Source organism: Pituophis catenifer, unplaced genomic scaffold (genome assembly GCF_029215685.1).
Source record: "Pituophis catenifer annectens isolate HBS135680 unplaced genomic scaffold, rPitCat1.0.hap2 SCAF_7, whole genome shotgun sequence".
Classification (NCBI taxonomy): Eukaryota; Metazoa; Chordata; class Lepidosauria; order Squamata; family Colubridae; genus Pituophis; species Pituophis catenifer.
The window spans coordinates 55,023,724-55,039,040 of record NW_027256887.1 but is presented as its reverse complement, the minus strand read 5'-3'; the positions used below and the strand labels follow the sequence as shown (position 1 = coordinate 55,039,040).

Below are 15,317 nucleotides of genomic sequence, written 5' to 3'. Positions count from 1 at the left end.
TTTATTTTTGGCCAAACCTAATCTAACTCCAATGAAATAATTAGAGTTCAGAATAGGAATTCAAACCAGGAAAATTATAGTAAAATAATTTGTAATTCTTGCTATTTTGCACTCTGCAAAACATTAGTTATTTATCAAATTGAGAGATCATATTAACCCCTCCCCCCCCAGAAAAAACCCTCTTTTAACCAAATCCCTTTTACCTTGAATTGATTCATTAGTATTTACTTATCAAGTAGCAGGATAATTAAACACAACGTAATAATCTCTATTTTGCATGTAACCTGTTCTAAAAGCCAGATTAAATATGGTCATATCATTAAAGAGCATTAGCCAACACAATTTGTCCCTCCAGACACTTCCCAATTTTCTCAGGTGATTTAAAGATTATCGCTTCATAGAATGCGAGGGTATGAAGGGATATTTGGAACTAGTCCAAATCTTCACCTAATGAAGATTCCACTACTATAGCATTCCGGTCATCAGTCTTGGCTTAAGTACTTAAGTAAGGTAAGTCTGCTACTTCTCTAAACAGGCTAGATAGTTCCATTGTTAAACAGTTTTTAGGAATTCCTTCCAACACCCAATTGAAAACGTATCCCTGTAATATAAAATCTCTGTTCCTTTTCTTCTCTTCTGATTATACTCTGATCAAGTCTAGTATAATATTCTACATAACGTATCCTTTGAGACACTTTGAGACAGCTATTACATCTCTCTTCAGTCTTCTCTTTGTGTCCAGGCCAAACATACCCAAGGCCCCAAGCAATTCCTCCTAAATTTTTCTTTCCTGACCTATTATCATCTTCGTTGCAGTCATCCAGACATGCTCCAACTTTGTAAATGTCTTTTGTAAAATGGACACAAAATGCTTAAGAGCAATGAATATTGACCCCGACATTGTACTTCTGTTGATGCAACTGCTTTGAGCTGCTGGGAGTCAGGTGGTACATGAATAAAACAAACAAACAAATACTACATGTATAAAGTTTGCAGCTGAATGACACTCATGTTCAGCTCAACTAAACTACCATGATTCTTTTCAAATGTATAGATGTCCAGTATGGTCTCCCCATCCTATTTTCATGTTTCTAACCTACCTAAATTAAGGACATTTTCTTTGTTCCTCTGGAAATTCATCTTGCTGGTTTCTGCTATTTGCTATTCCTGTTATATATATGCATTTGCAGATATGCACATTATGCTTTTAACCCTTCATCCATGTGATTTATTAAAAGTATTGAAGTTCAGATCCTAAAATTATGCTCCTCTGAACTGAGCTTAGAATTATGTCCATATAGCATGCTATCCCATCTTGACACTGAGCCAGTGACTTGCACTTATTGATTACACACGTTTTGCTAATTCTTTGTTAATTTAATAGTAATATGGTCTGGTCCACATTTTACATAGCTCCGCCCTCCTAGCCCAGTGTTTCGGCGAGGGCGTTGCGTAAACTGACGTGTCTCCCTAAAACGAGAAAGAATTAGTACACCTCCCACCCCATAAACCCATCAGGGAGGGCGTGACAGACGTTTCCCTACAACGAGAACGGACGTCTCAGGTAAGACCAACGTCCATTCTCCGTGAGAGGGAAACGTCTGTCACTCTGGGGACATACCAGAGCTGAATGTCCTCCAGGGCGGGAGAAAGAAGAACTGGAACTGCTGGGGTCACGGGCGATGAACCGCCTGTAGGACCCGACGGCCAAAGGCAGCGTCCGCTGAGGCGAAGGAATCCACCCGGTAATGTCTGATGAACGGCGTAAGGGATGTCCAAGTGGCCGCACGACAGACCTCTTCCAATGGAGCGCGGGTAGCCCAGGCCGCGGAAGTCGCAGCGCTCCGGGTGGAATGAGCCGTAATGTGAGGAGGAACAGGCAGATGGAGGCGTTGGTAGGCCGTAGCTATGGTAGCCTGAATCCAGCGGCCCAGAGTAGGCCCAGAAACTCTGGTGCCGATGGAGTCCAACTGAAAAGAAACAAACAGGGCTTCCGTCTTCCGGAAGGAACATGTCCGCGAAATATAAATGCGGAGGGCTCGTCGTACATCCAAAGTGTGCCAGGAACGTTCGAGATGGTGAGAGGGACGGGGACAGAAGTTAGGGAGGACCAGTTCTTGAGATCGATGAAAAAGGGAGTTCACTTTGGGAAGAAAGGCGGGGTCAAGGCGGAGAACCACTCTGTCCTTGTGGAAAATACAAAGGTCCTGGCGAATGGAGAGGGCTCCCAACTCAGAAATACGACGAGCCGAAGTGATCGCCACCAAGAATAAAACTTTGAACGACAAAAAACGTAAAGAGACCTCCCGGAGCGGCTCAAAGGGAGAAGCCATAAGAGCCCGAAGAACGGAGTTCAAATTCCAGGTAGGGAACCTGTGAACTACTGGAGGCCTCAAATTAGTAGCTCCACGCATGAAAGTCCTGATGAGCGGATGACGGGCTAGAGAGTCCTTAGAACCACACGATAGAACCGTAGACAGAGCTGCTACCTGCCGGCGCAGGGTAGAGGGAGCTAAACCCGCATCAAACCCTTCGAGCAGAAAGGAAAGAACTGTAGTGACAGAGGCAGTTAACGGGTCTACCGCGTTCCTCCGGCACCAAGACGAAAATGCGGACCACGTAGCCTCATAAATGCGCGTTGTGGAACCGCGGCGGGCAGCCTGCATAATGGAGATGACACGTGGAGGGACGCTGGCGTTGGTCAGCAAACGCCGCTCAGCCTCCAAACGGACAATTGGAGGCTCGACGGGTCCGGATGCTGGATTGCCCCCTGGGAAAGAGAGAGATAAGCTGGGGGGATGCGCCAAGGAGCTGCTACCGACAGGGAGCGGAGGTCCGCATACCACGGTTGGCGAGGCCAATGCGGGGCAACGAGAATCAGTTCTGCCCTCTCCTCTAGGAGTTTTCGAATTACCTTTGCCAGAAGAGGAAGAGGAGGGAACGCATAAAGGAGCCCGGGAGGCCAGTGGCTGCGGAGGGCGTTCGTGGCCTCCGCCCGAGGATCCGGATAGCGGGAAAAGAACCGAGGTACCCGGTGGTTCGACGAGGAGGCGAACAAATCGACAACAGGCATCCCAAACTTTGCGATGATCCTCCGAAATAGGGCCTGTGGAATGCTCCATTCCCCCGGATCCAGGACGTGTCGACTGAGGGCATCCGCCTGAGTGTTCAAAGCCCCCGAAATATAGTCTGCTCTGAGGGACCGAAGGTGCCGTTCGGCCCAGAAGCCCAGACGTAGAGACTCCGTCAGGAGCAATCGGGAATGAGTGCCCCCCTGCTTGTTGATGTGAGCCTTTGTGGATATATTGTCCGTGAGGACCAGGAGATCTTGGCCCTCCACGAGATGTTGAAAACGAAGAAGAGCCAGACGGACTGCTCTCAGTTCCAAGAGATTTATGCTGTTCTGACGTTCTCGAGTTGTCCAAAGGCCCTGGGCCTGATGGTGAAGAAGATGGGCCCCCCAGCCCAGAAGGCTGGCGTCCGTCACCAGCGACAGGCGGTGAGGTTCTCGAAAACAGCTGCCTCGAGCGATGGCATCTGAAGTCCACCACCGAAGGGATGCGGAAACTTGCGGGGACAATCGGAGGCGGACGAGGGAGGAACTGCGACCGGCTCGTTGTAGAGGGAGCAGAAACCACTGGAGCTGTCTGCTGTGTAATTGAGACCAGGGAACTATTCCAAAAGTGGAAACCATTTTGCCCAATAACTGAGAAAGCTTTAGAGCGGAACAAGAACCCTCCCTCAAACACAGAGATGCTAGAGAAGAAAGACTGATTTGGCGCTCTGGGGAGAGAGATACTACAGACGAAACCGTATCGATAGAAGCCCCCAAGTGGATAATACGGGGACCAGGGGTAAGCTGGCTTTTGTCCCAGTTAATCGAAAAGCCATGAGCCTGCAAAATGGACAGAACAGAGGACAAATCCTGTTGGGCCGAGGAGGAAGAGGAAGACAGAACTAAAATGTCATCTAAATAATGTTGCAGACGTATAGAAAGGGTCCGAATATGCCCAATAAGGGCGGCCATAATCTTAGTAAAAACCCTCGGGGCAGAAGAGAGGCCAAAGGGGAGAGCCCTATACTGGTAATGACGCCCCAAAAAACTAAAACGGAGATACTGACGGTGGGAAAGTGCAATACGAATGTGAAGGTATGCCTCGGTTAAATCTATAGAGGATAGCCAATCCCCTGGGCGAATACATTCCAAGATGGTAGACAAGGAATGCATCTTGAACCGGCGGTACGAGACATACCGGTTCAAGGCCTTTAAATCTAAGATGGGACGCCATCCCCCCGAGGACTTCTTAACAAGAAACAAACGGGAATAAAAACCACGGCCTCTCTGCTCCCGAGGAACCTCCTGGACTGCCCTAATGTCTAAAAGATGGGAAATAGCGGAGGACACCAAGGCCCTCTTAGCGACATTGTGGGAAACGGGGCAGGGAAGAAAAACCGAAGGAGGAGGGGATAGGAATTCCAGATAAAGACCAGACCTAATGGTAGACAGGACCCAGGCATCAGAGGTAGAAACCTCCCATTGATGGAAAAAAAGGGACAAACGCCCCCCAATAGGGGCAGAATTAGCGGGATCTACGTTGGAAACGACCCCTGCCTCCCCGGGAGGAACGTCTAGGAAAAAACCGGTTTCCCTGTCTGACCTGATTTTCCTGGGAGAAGCCTCTCGCAGGGAAGGGACGCTGGAATCTTTGTTGGTAAGTACCCGAGTAGGAAGCACGAAAGGGCTGGTTCCGAGGTAGAGCAGAGAAACGAGAATCGGAGCGTCTGGAGGCCGAGGGAAGAATCTTACGTCGGTCTCTCGTTTCCACCAGAAGAGGCTCTAATGGAGGCCCGAACAAAGAACCTGCAGAATAGGAAGCGGAAGCTAGTTGCCACTTGCTCCGCATATCGGCATTCCAGTTGCGTAGCCATAGGAGGCGACGCGAAGTCACGTTGGAACTAAGGGCTTTTGCCGCAAATCTAGAAGCATTTAGAGTGGCGTCCGCTGAATATTCTAGGGCTGCCGCGATTTTACTCAAATCCTGACGTGATCGTGAGTCGGAAGGTTGTATGCGTTCCTGAAGCTGCTTAATCCATAACAGCGCGGCTCTGTTGAAAAATGAGGCAGATGTTGAAGCCTTGATGGCCCAGGCAGCCGCCTGGTGCCCCTTAACCAGAGTCTTCTCTGCCCTGCGATCTTCCGGACGCAGAGCATCTTCCGGAGGACCAGCGGGATGGGATGAGTTGCACAGAGCCACTATTGGGGCGTCCACCGGAGGGGGCTGTAACAACTCCGCCAGAGCAGGGGCAGAATTGTACAGCCGTTTATCAAGGGAATTAGGGCTCGGCCCGGCACCTGGTAAATTCCACTGGCGAAGAAGTACATCCAAGAAGAGCTTGGGTGCCGGAATAGTCTCTGGGTCGACTGAAGGTTCCGCAAAGACAGCGGAAGCTGGATCAGGGGCAACGGGATCTGTAGGAGGAGCAGGAACATTTCCGAGACGAGTGGTCACAATTGCCTTACGTAACAACGAACGAAAGAGTTGCGGCTTGAACAGACCAATGAAGGGGGTCTGGTCAGCAACAGGCCCCTCGTCATCGGATAAGGCGGAATCCGGAACCTCATCTAACTCTAAAAGAGAAGCTTGATCCTGGGAGGCAATGGAATCAGCTTGGTCTAATTCAGACACCGAGTCCCCGGCTGGATCCGGTTGATGACGTTGCAAAAGACGGGATTCAGGATCGGGATTGCCTTGCTGAAGGCATTGAGCCAGTCCTTGTTTAATGAACCTGGCCAGCATAAGCTCAAAGGCCTCTGGAATAGGTGGAGCAGGAGCCACCTGAGGGGCCAACGGGGTTGGAATGTTAAGGACAGTTTCCGCAGGAGCCTCAGCAGTAGGCCTAATTTGAAACAGAGGTTCCGAACCAGGTAAATGAGGCGGGGCTGCCGTAATAGATCCATCTGGTGAAAGCTCTCGGACAGCACTAACTGCCAATGATGGGGCTGGAGAACTAGCCCTTGAGGAAACAACGGGATCCTTGGTCTGAGTGCCATGAGACTGGGCCTTGGTAAAGGCCTTCTCAATGGCCTTGTGGCGGCGTTGTTCGTCCCTAGAAGTAGCCGATTTGGCAGACCTGCCCCGATGATGAGACTTGGGCTGCTTAGGGGAAGGCCCCTCTAGGGGGTCATCGAGAGCAGGTCTCTTAGACCCTCTGCCTGAATGCTGAGAAGCAGATTGACCTCTAGCCGCCATTTTGGAAATCGGTTAAAAAGGCCGTCGACACCAGCAGATCAAAATGGCTGCCGTCACAAACAGCTCTTGCCGCCACTGTAAGAAACAATAAGGGAGCCCAAATCAGTGGATAAACGATGAAAAGCGGCAAGAAGATCGCTAGCTCCAGGCTATTACTGCGATCGCCGCGAAAAGAGAGCTCCGGGCCGCCAATTACCTTTAAAATTATGCCGCCAGCCGAAGGGCTGTTACCGCGGCAATCAGGGGAGCGCGACAATGCCGAAACTTAAAAAGGAAATCCCGATCGCAGACCAACAGGTCGAGTAGCGATCTAATCAGCTCCCCTTGCTGTAGAAAAAACCGCCACTATTAAAGCTCAGAGAGGCTTACCCGATGGTGAGGCGTGAGGCGAGGGCTGGCGCCAAAAAGCGCCGCCGCGCTCAACCCGAAGGCTGAGGGGAGCGCGAGGCGGCGAAAGGCAGCACTAACAAAATAAAACAAAATAAAATAAAATAAAACAAAATAATCGAAAGAAAAAACTCCAGAGCAAGCAATAACAAGCGTTGAAGCAGGAGATGAATAGAGGACTACCAGGGAGACACGACCGGTCAGCATAGACTGAGTCGAAACACTGGGCCAGGAGGGCGGAGCTATGTAAATTTATAGGACTCGGTCACACAAAGCATGGAAGGTCGAACCCCAGAGTGACAGACGTTTCCCTCTCACGGAGAATGATCTGATCCTCCAGTTTTAAATTCATTCATGATAACTGAATATTTCCTATATTTTTATTTATCTTGAGTTGCCACTCTACCTTTGCATCAAATGTTTTATTTATTTAGGTCTATTTGAACAAGTTCCCTTTTGGGGAGAAGACCAAAGCAAAGAGATGAGGAGTTCTGCTCTCATCTCATCTCTTTCTCTTCCATTCATACGGATACAAGCAAAAACATGCAATTTTTTTATTGTTTTTAAAGTCTTCCTGACACTAATGTTAAATCTTCATTTATTACCAAAAATAAATGATGTCCAGCAAAACTTTTTTTTTCCTGAGCTGGGTGACGTAGGGCATTGTTAATTTCCCATTCTCATTAACACTCACAGCTTCCGCTATTTCTGTAGGCTGCAGGCAGGAAATGAGAAACAAGGCCAGAGGAAACCTGGCCCTCTACATCTGTCCTTGTTTGCAATCTCAGCTCTAGTTTATTTTGCTAAAAATCATCTCTTAACCCCCGACATGCCAGTTCAATCCCTTATCATATACTTAATCTTACACTGTTACTCTGCACTTTTCTCTGTAACCCTGTATACCTTGATCATGCTACATAAAGTAGCCATAATTAATGATGAAATGAGTTCCTCAAACTTGATGTCTAAGAAATTCCTGCCCCAATGATGAGATTATATGCAAGGGTTTTCCCACATTATCTAAGCTATGTTTCAATTTAAACCAAGTTTGTGAATAGGCTATGTTGTCAGCATTCATGTATAAAGCTAAGTTATAAATTTAAACCATGAATCATAAGTTTGTATCACAGATATATAGTTTTATGTTAATTGCTAGGTTGACCCAATATGTTAAGTTAAAAAAGAAACCAAATAAAAATACACATTGTGGTTTAGCCCAATGTCTCACTCACAGTTGCCTAGGTCTTCTATACTTGGTAATGTAGCATTACAAATTCTCCTTCTTAAATTGGTGTTGTAGATTATTATTTATATTCAATTATTTGGTGAGAATAAATGACCTTCAATCTACTTATTTCAGGAATGGACATACAGGAACAGCAGACGATGAAAACTTACCAGATGAAACAAAGAAGATGCTTCAACAGAAACAATTTTCCATAAGGAAGATAAACAAAGGAACAAACCCAGTGGATGAGAATCACTACCAAAAACAAGTGTCATAGAAGATATGCTGCATAGCTTTGAGGCCCTCCCAGAATAAATAACCTCTGATTCTTCAGAAGAAGAAAACTCAACACTGTGGAACAGGAGACAGGACATTAGATCCCTGAAGAACAAACAGGATACAACAGTGCCCTGAAAGTAGACAAAGAGAAGAGTCATGACAGTTGATAGAACAAGGAACTGAAACAAATACAATGCTGCAAAAAGGTATCCTTGAAGACTATTCAGAAACTGCAGTAGATACAAATTGCAGCAACTGGCTAATTGACTGGCTGGCTTTCAAAAGTCACCCTAGACATATAGACTATGGGCTCACTGTCTATTAACAGGCTTTGAAGTACAATTTAATGTGTTGGTTTTAACAATAAAGTGCTATGCCGCTTGGCTTCTGTGTACCTTCAGAACAGCTTTGTTCGTAGATACTCAAGCCCTCTGGTTTGTACTCCCTAAAGAAAGTCTGCTGGAGGTCTGCCATTATTGAAAAGTCAGGAGAATGGTCCAATAGGTAATATTTCTACATTGTGGACTTATGAGTAGTCTCCCCCTTGAGCCAAGCTAGCGTAGAGCTTCATGGCTTTCCAGAGGTTAGTAAAAATAAGCCTTTCTAAATAGTATTAATTATTTACCATATTTTTCAGAGTATAAGATGCACCGGAGTATAAGATGCAGCTTAGTATTTGGGGAGGAAAATAGGAAAAAAATTCTGCCTACCAGGTATTCAGCAGGCAAACTTGAGTGAAGGTTGCTTCACTCGCTAGCGCCTCATTAGGACTGGAAAAAAGCTTCAAAAAAGCTACATTCGGAGTATAAGACGCACCCAAATTTTCAGCCTCTTTTAGGAGGCAAAAAGTGTGTCTTATATTCTGAAAAATATGGTATTTTACATCCTTTATTACTGTTTATTGTTGTAAACCAATGGGAATCCATGCAGATTACAGAAATACGTAAATAAAATAAATCTATACTAACTAGACTGTGAAATTTTCTACCTGCCTGGAACAACAATCAGAGATGTGACAAAACACTTCAAGATTTATAAAGTCCACGGTCAATTATCAATTCTAGATAATAAAAAGTAATGCTGCCAAGAGCACCTAAAACTGTATCACCATTTCCAAATGTGGAAATTGGAAAACACGCCACCAGAAGAGAAAATAATACAAAAAATTATGGAATGTGCAGAAATTGATAAATTGACCAGAGAAATACAAGGAAAAGAAGATACAGACTTTTACTTAATTTGGCAAGAATGGTACAAATGGTTAGATAAAAAAGACACGAAAAAAGAGAATACCACCCAAGGACACAAAAATAAGCAAACAAAAGGAAATATCGTTATATAAACATTGATACAAGATGAAAGATAATATATATAGATATATTGATATATAATTACCGAAGTAACTCTACTTTCAAAGTGCAAGTTATATGACTTGATTTCATTGTATAGTTAGTTTATGTCTAGTTTGTTTTAACGTCTATGTCTATATGTGTATGTTTGTTTACAATAAAAAATTTAAAAAAAAATAAAAAAAAAATAAAACTGTATCACCATGAACTCTAAATATCCAGAAAGAAGCTCAAATGTATTCTCATTCACAAAATAGAATTGGAAAGGGAAAGAATAATTCAACTGAATGAAACTGTTTCATGAGAGAAATTTGATTTCTGGGACTATGTGGATAATAGATTACTAACATAGGATGTTGGAATGTAATGAAGTCTGGTAAAAAATATATCTGAAAAAATGCATAAAGTTGAATTGTGAATTGAATCTTGTATGGGCAGGATATCACATTCTTGAAGTAAACATCCCTGTGAACTACAGAAAGTAGTTTGAGTACTGCTGTAATGGAACCACCAAAAATTAGAAATATCACTGAATCATAAAATGCATGACTTTTGCTCTTGATATACTAATGTTCAGAGTATAGAAAATTTAAAATGTTGGAAAATTGTGTTTTTCATCAATCCTAATAGCATGTTACAGAGATATTTACCAATATCTCAAATGATTGCCATTGAGAATTTTATAGGGGCCATGGTGGCACAGTGGTTAGAATGCAGTATTGCAGGCTAACTCTGCCCATAGCCAGCAGTTCCATCCTAATCATCTTAAGGTTGACTCAGCCTTCCATCCTTCCGAGGTCAGTAAAATGAGGAGCCAGATTGTTAGAGGTAATATTCTGATTCTGTAAACTGTTCAGAGAGTGCTATAAAGCACTGTGGAGCAGTATATAAGTCTACATGCTAATGTTATTGCTATTTTCCAGGATTATTCTGTTATATGATAATATGGAAAAGCATAAGGAGTGAGCTGGACATATTTTTATTGTGACCCATGGAAACTGTATACAAATAGGACAATGGACCTATGCAAAAATATGTTCTATATCCATAGGAATCTCATAAGCTTTTAACAAAATTAATTCTAACTCATCAATAATTGACTTATAGATCTAAAGACCAAAAACTGCTTGTCTAGGTTATATTTCATGTAAACCTTTTTAAATAATATTTTAAATTTATTTATTTATAAGTTTTGCATATAACCCAGTCCCTTAGCAACTCAAAATAATGGACAGAAATAGAATTAAAAGAAATAAATTTAAGCCTAAATATTAATAAAATGATACATTTTGAAAGAATGGAAAGTCTTGCATAAACAAAGGTAAAGGAGGTGGCTTGCTTCAACTCTAATGGCAGTTTGATCCACAACATGATCCCTGCATAAAGATAGCAGTATATGTGTTAATTTGCACAAGAGTAGTTGTTGGGTTCTATAATATGCAAGGCTTTATATTCCATGTAAGCAATAGAATATAAAGGTTTGGAAGGCAATTGCCAATGAAGTTGTTTCAATAAGGAAGTTTTGTGGCAACATCAAGAAGCACAACACATTATTAATCTACCACATTTTGGGCAAACAGCAATGTCTAGACCATCTTCAAATGACCAGTAAGGTACATTCTAATAATCCTCAATATCAGGTGGTTGATTTGTAAGACACTCCTTACTAAAGATATTACAAGGCTGTCCACCAGGAGACAAAACTAATCCTTAAAGATCAGAATGAGTTCTACCCAGGGGTGAAATGCTCCCAGTTCGATGCGGCGGGTGGTTCGGAGAACCGGTAGCAAAAATCCCTGTCCCCCACCACCCCCATGCCCAACTGAGCTGCGCGATCATCAGAGGCTTTTTTGTTTTTTACTTTTAAAAGCATTTTTTCTACAACTTCTTCAGCCAAAAAATTGCTTTTAAAAGTTAAAAAAAAAAAGCCTCTGATGGCCGAAGATGTTGTAGAAAAAATGCCTTTAAAAGCCTCTGGCGTTCCCAGCTGAGTTGCCTGATCCTCAGAGGTTTTTAAAAGCATTTTTTTCTGCAACCTCTTAAGGTTGGTGAAAAAAATGCTTTTAAAAGTAAAAGTAAAAAAAAAAAAAGTTGGCCATGCCCACCATCACATTAACTCCCCCACCAAGCCACATCCACAGAACCAGTAGTAACAAATTTTACATTTCACCACTGGTTCTACCCTGACAACATTACAACATCCTTCAAAACTTGACCAGTCTCTCAGAGCACTGAGCCTCTGTCAGTTGTTTTTTGTTATGTGGTATGTTTTCTAATTGTGCATGATTCTGTCTTATTGGTTTTATGGTCCTTTCTTTGAGAGAAGCTTCTACATTTAATAAAAAATAAATGAACTCAGATCCCGAAGTGCCCCACAGCATTTCTCCTGAATTCTGAAGTTTAGCCCTTAGACTCAGTAACTGCTCCATCTGGTCAAAATTGAGTTTTGTCTGTTAAGCCACATCTAGTACTTTATAGCCCAGAAACATTAAACTATGTAATATATAGTTATATAATAAAATCCCTTCCCTGTGGTTTTCTCATTTCTCCATTTTTCACAACTGCACCTCTTAAAATATTATATTGATGCAGTTTTCCCCATAGTTGATTTTTAAAAAGTGTTTTTTTAAAAAAAACAAAATCCTGCTGAACCTTAGAAATATTTTTCTCTGAAACTGAAACAAAATTTAGTGATATTTTCAAATCTTCAACAGCATCATCATACTTGCTCCCCACCAAGCCTCCAATATGTTGACACTGTAAAAATCTAAATCAGGACTTCCGCCTATTATATTTCAGTTGTCTTTCTGGAAAAGCCAGATAATAGCTAATAGGTAGAAAGTCCTGCAGCACTTATGTAGATTGTTGATATTTAACACCAGACAAGTTATCAAGAATGTATAAAGGTATTTCAAATGAATGTTGCAAATGTAAATATAGGAGTAGGATTCATATTCTACAGAAGATTCTTAAAGAGCCTTGGTACTACAGTGGTTTAAAGCACCCTGTTATTAACACAGCTGCCTGCAATTTACTGCTGGTTCGAATCTCTCCAAGGCTCAAGGTTGACTCAGCCTTCCATCCTTTCTAAGGTAGGTTAAATGAGGACCCAGTTTGTGGGGGCAATAAGCTGACTTTGTATAAATATACAAAAGTATGAAGGCTATTGCTTAATGCACTGTAAGCCGCCCTGAGTCTCCGGAGAAGGGCGGCATATAAATCAAATTAAAAAAAAAAAAAAAAAGTGAATATAAAGATAAAACCAGAAATTTTGGGGGTGGGGGATTTAATGGAAAAAGACTTGGGGAAAACATTTTTTTTTCGAACTTTGATGTTATATATGTTGAAGGCAGCAAGACTACTTTATGCACAAAAATGGAAGGACACTTTGATTCCCACAATGGACGAATGGCTGCAAAAGTGAGTTAGCAGAGATGGCTAAATTGACTGCTTTGATAAAAGAAAAAAACACAAGTACTTTTGTTTCTACTTGGAAACCTCTTCTGGACTTTGTGCTCGAGGTGGAAAAAAATGATACTTTGATTTTGGGTTTTACCGATTAGATAGATTTGTTGTTATAGAAATGGCTAGTTTATACTATTATGTAAAAGTAAAAAGTTGAGGTTTGATGCAGTAGTGGGTTTCAATTCCGTTCGCTACTGGTTTGCTCGTGGCTTCTGCGCATGTGCAGCCTCCCGCCGCTGCCGCTACTAGTTCGGCTGAACCATGGCGAACCAGTAGCAACCCACCACTGGTTTGATGTTACCATCTTATTCTACTGCACCAAAGGGGTCAGAAGTCAACACCTTATCTTTCTTTTTTCCTCCTTTTCTACACTTTTCCCTTCCCTTTTCCATCCCCTATTATTTGCTTTTGTATTTTTTGTATTTTATATTATAAACTAATAAAAAGGGTAAGATAAAAATCTAAATCAGGACTTCTGCCTAATACGGTATATTTCAGAGCTTTGTTTCTGGAAAAGTCAGATAATAGCTAAAAGGTAGAAAGTCTGGCAGCGCTACACATTGGAAATATTTTTACAAATTGTAATTATCTTGCATATTCCAAGATGGCTCCTGTAAATAGTAAAAAACCAAATTGGTTGGATAGACTAGTAAATTTTTAAGGTGCTCAAAACAGAAGCAAAAGCAGAGGTGGGCTGCTGCCGGCTCAGGCAAACTGGTAGTTCTGACCAGCGGCTGGGCTCACCCATCCTGGCGCTATTCCGTACTATATAATCGGCTTTTTTCCGATGCCGCGCACATACATGGAAGGTTTCGCACATGCGCGCTCACATTTTCAGTTCTGGACGGTTGTTACAGTATGTGATGCCCACCTCTGAGCAAAAGCCATCATTGGAATGAGCACAGTAGGATTCATCTGTCTATCTATCTCCATATCTGTCTATAACTATATGTATATCTATCATCTGCGAATCTATCTATCTATCTATCTATCTATCTATCTATCTATTTATTTATTTATCTATCTTATCTTTCATTTTTAAGGGATAAAACATAAGATTTATTAATTTTCTTAATTCTTCCAGGTTTTATGCCTCTTTGCTTTTTTAAAAAACAACTTTCTTCCTAGCGATAAACTTCTCATTATTTATGACAGCTATTTTTATTCCATGTTGCAGGATACCAGTTCAGCCAAATTTACTTACAAGTCATATCAACAATTATAACTTAAGACACAACAAAAAATATATATATATCTGGGTGAGAAGAAAGAGGAAAGAGGCCAACTTTTTCCATTCTCCTTTTCCATTCTCAGTGCCACTGCATGATTTGCCTAATGAGATATCCAGAAAAACATTTTTTAAAAAAAACTGAAATTTCACGAGAACACCAAACTCTAAAAAGATTTATTTTGCTTTTAGCATGTATTTTTATTTAATTTGGAGATTCAGGCAAACTTTTAATATAATAAAACATTATATAGCTTATAGCATATTTGATCCAGGAGAAGGCCCTAATATTTGCTAACAGCATTAATGTTTAACCCAATTTCTGTAGGGTTTTTTTTTCTATTTTAAAAACATTATTACTTTTCACTTGAATACTTAATAAACTCTTTGTGAGAGAGAGAGAGAGAGAGAGAGAGAGGGAGGGAGGGAGGGGGAGAGAGAGAGAGAGAGAGAGAGAGAGAGAGAGAGAGAGAGAGAGAGAGAGAGAGGGAGAGAGAGAGAGACAGGCAGACCAGACCAGACCAAGATATCCAAGTAATCCATTAAAGTGCATAGAATCTTTCATTTATATGGAAGTAAATTCCCCTGTCAGGAAATTACTTTAGAGTAAGTTATTTAGACAGCCAGTTTGGTGTAATGGTTAAGGCACCAGGCTACAATAAGGAGACCATAAGTTCTAGTCCTGCTTTCAGCACAAAGCCCAGCTGGGTGACCTTGGGCCAATCACACTCTCTCAGCCCTAGGAAGGAGGTAATGGCAAGCCACTTTTAACAATATTGCCAAGATCAATTGCCTAGAGATGTGGTGATCTATTTTACAGATAAAGAAATTAGGAATAATATTGTACAAAATTCCTTTAATTCTACTTTGCAATTGTATGGAAGAAAGATTTGGATCTACAAAGAGCTCCCGCCCAAGATGCTAACGGAAAGGAAGAAATTTGGTTTTTTGGTGACTGAGTTAAAAAAAAGAAATATTCCATTTAGGTGGGATGCCCCAGTTGGTATTATATTGAGATATCAAGGAGAAGGATACCAACTAAATACTGTTGAAAGAGCTGAAGAATTTTATCAAAAAATTTTGAAAATGAATTTAACATCTTTAGGCATAATACAGGATAAGCAGAAGGA

The 15,317-nt window shown here is 42.0% G+C and overlaps 1 protein-coding gene across 5 annotated transcripts in view; it reads right to left on the bottom strand.

The window, feature by feature from the left end:
• Positions 1-15,317, bottom strand: part of ELK3 (ETS transcription factor ELK3) — a 51,997-nt gene that overhangs the window by 21,262 nt on the left and 15,418 nt on the right. For 2 of the 5 annotated variants that reach the window (XM_070947550.1, XM_070947552.1), the window contains one exon: positions 8,037-8,276. The exons of the other annotated variants lie outside the window; for them this stretch is intronic. The gene's annotated coding sequence lies outside the window, so the exon portion shown is untranslated. The remainder of the gene's footprint in view (positions 1-8,036; positions 8,277-15,317) is intronic. 5 annotated transcript variants of the gene reach the window in all.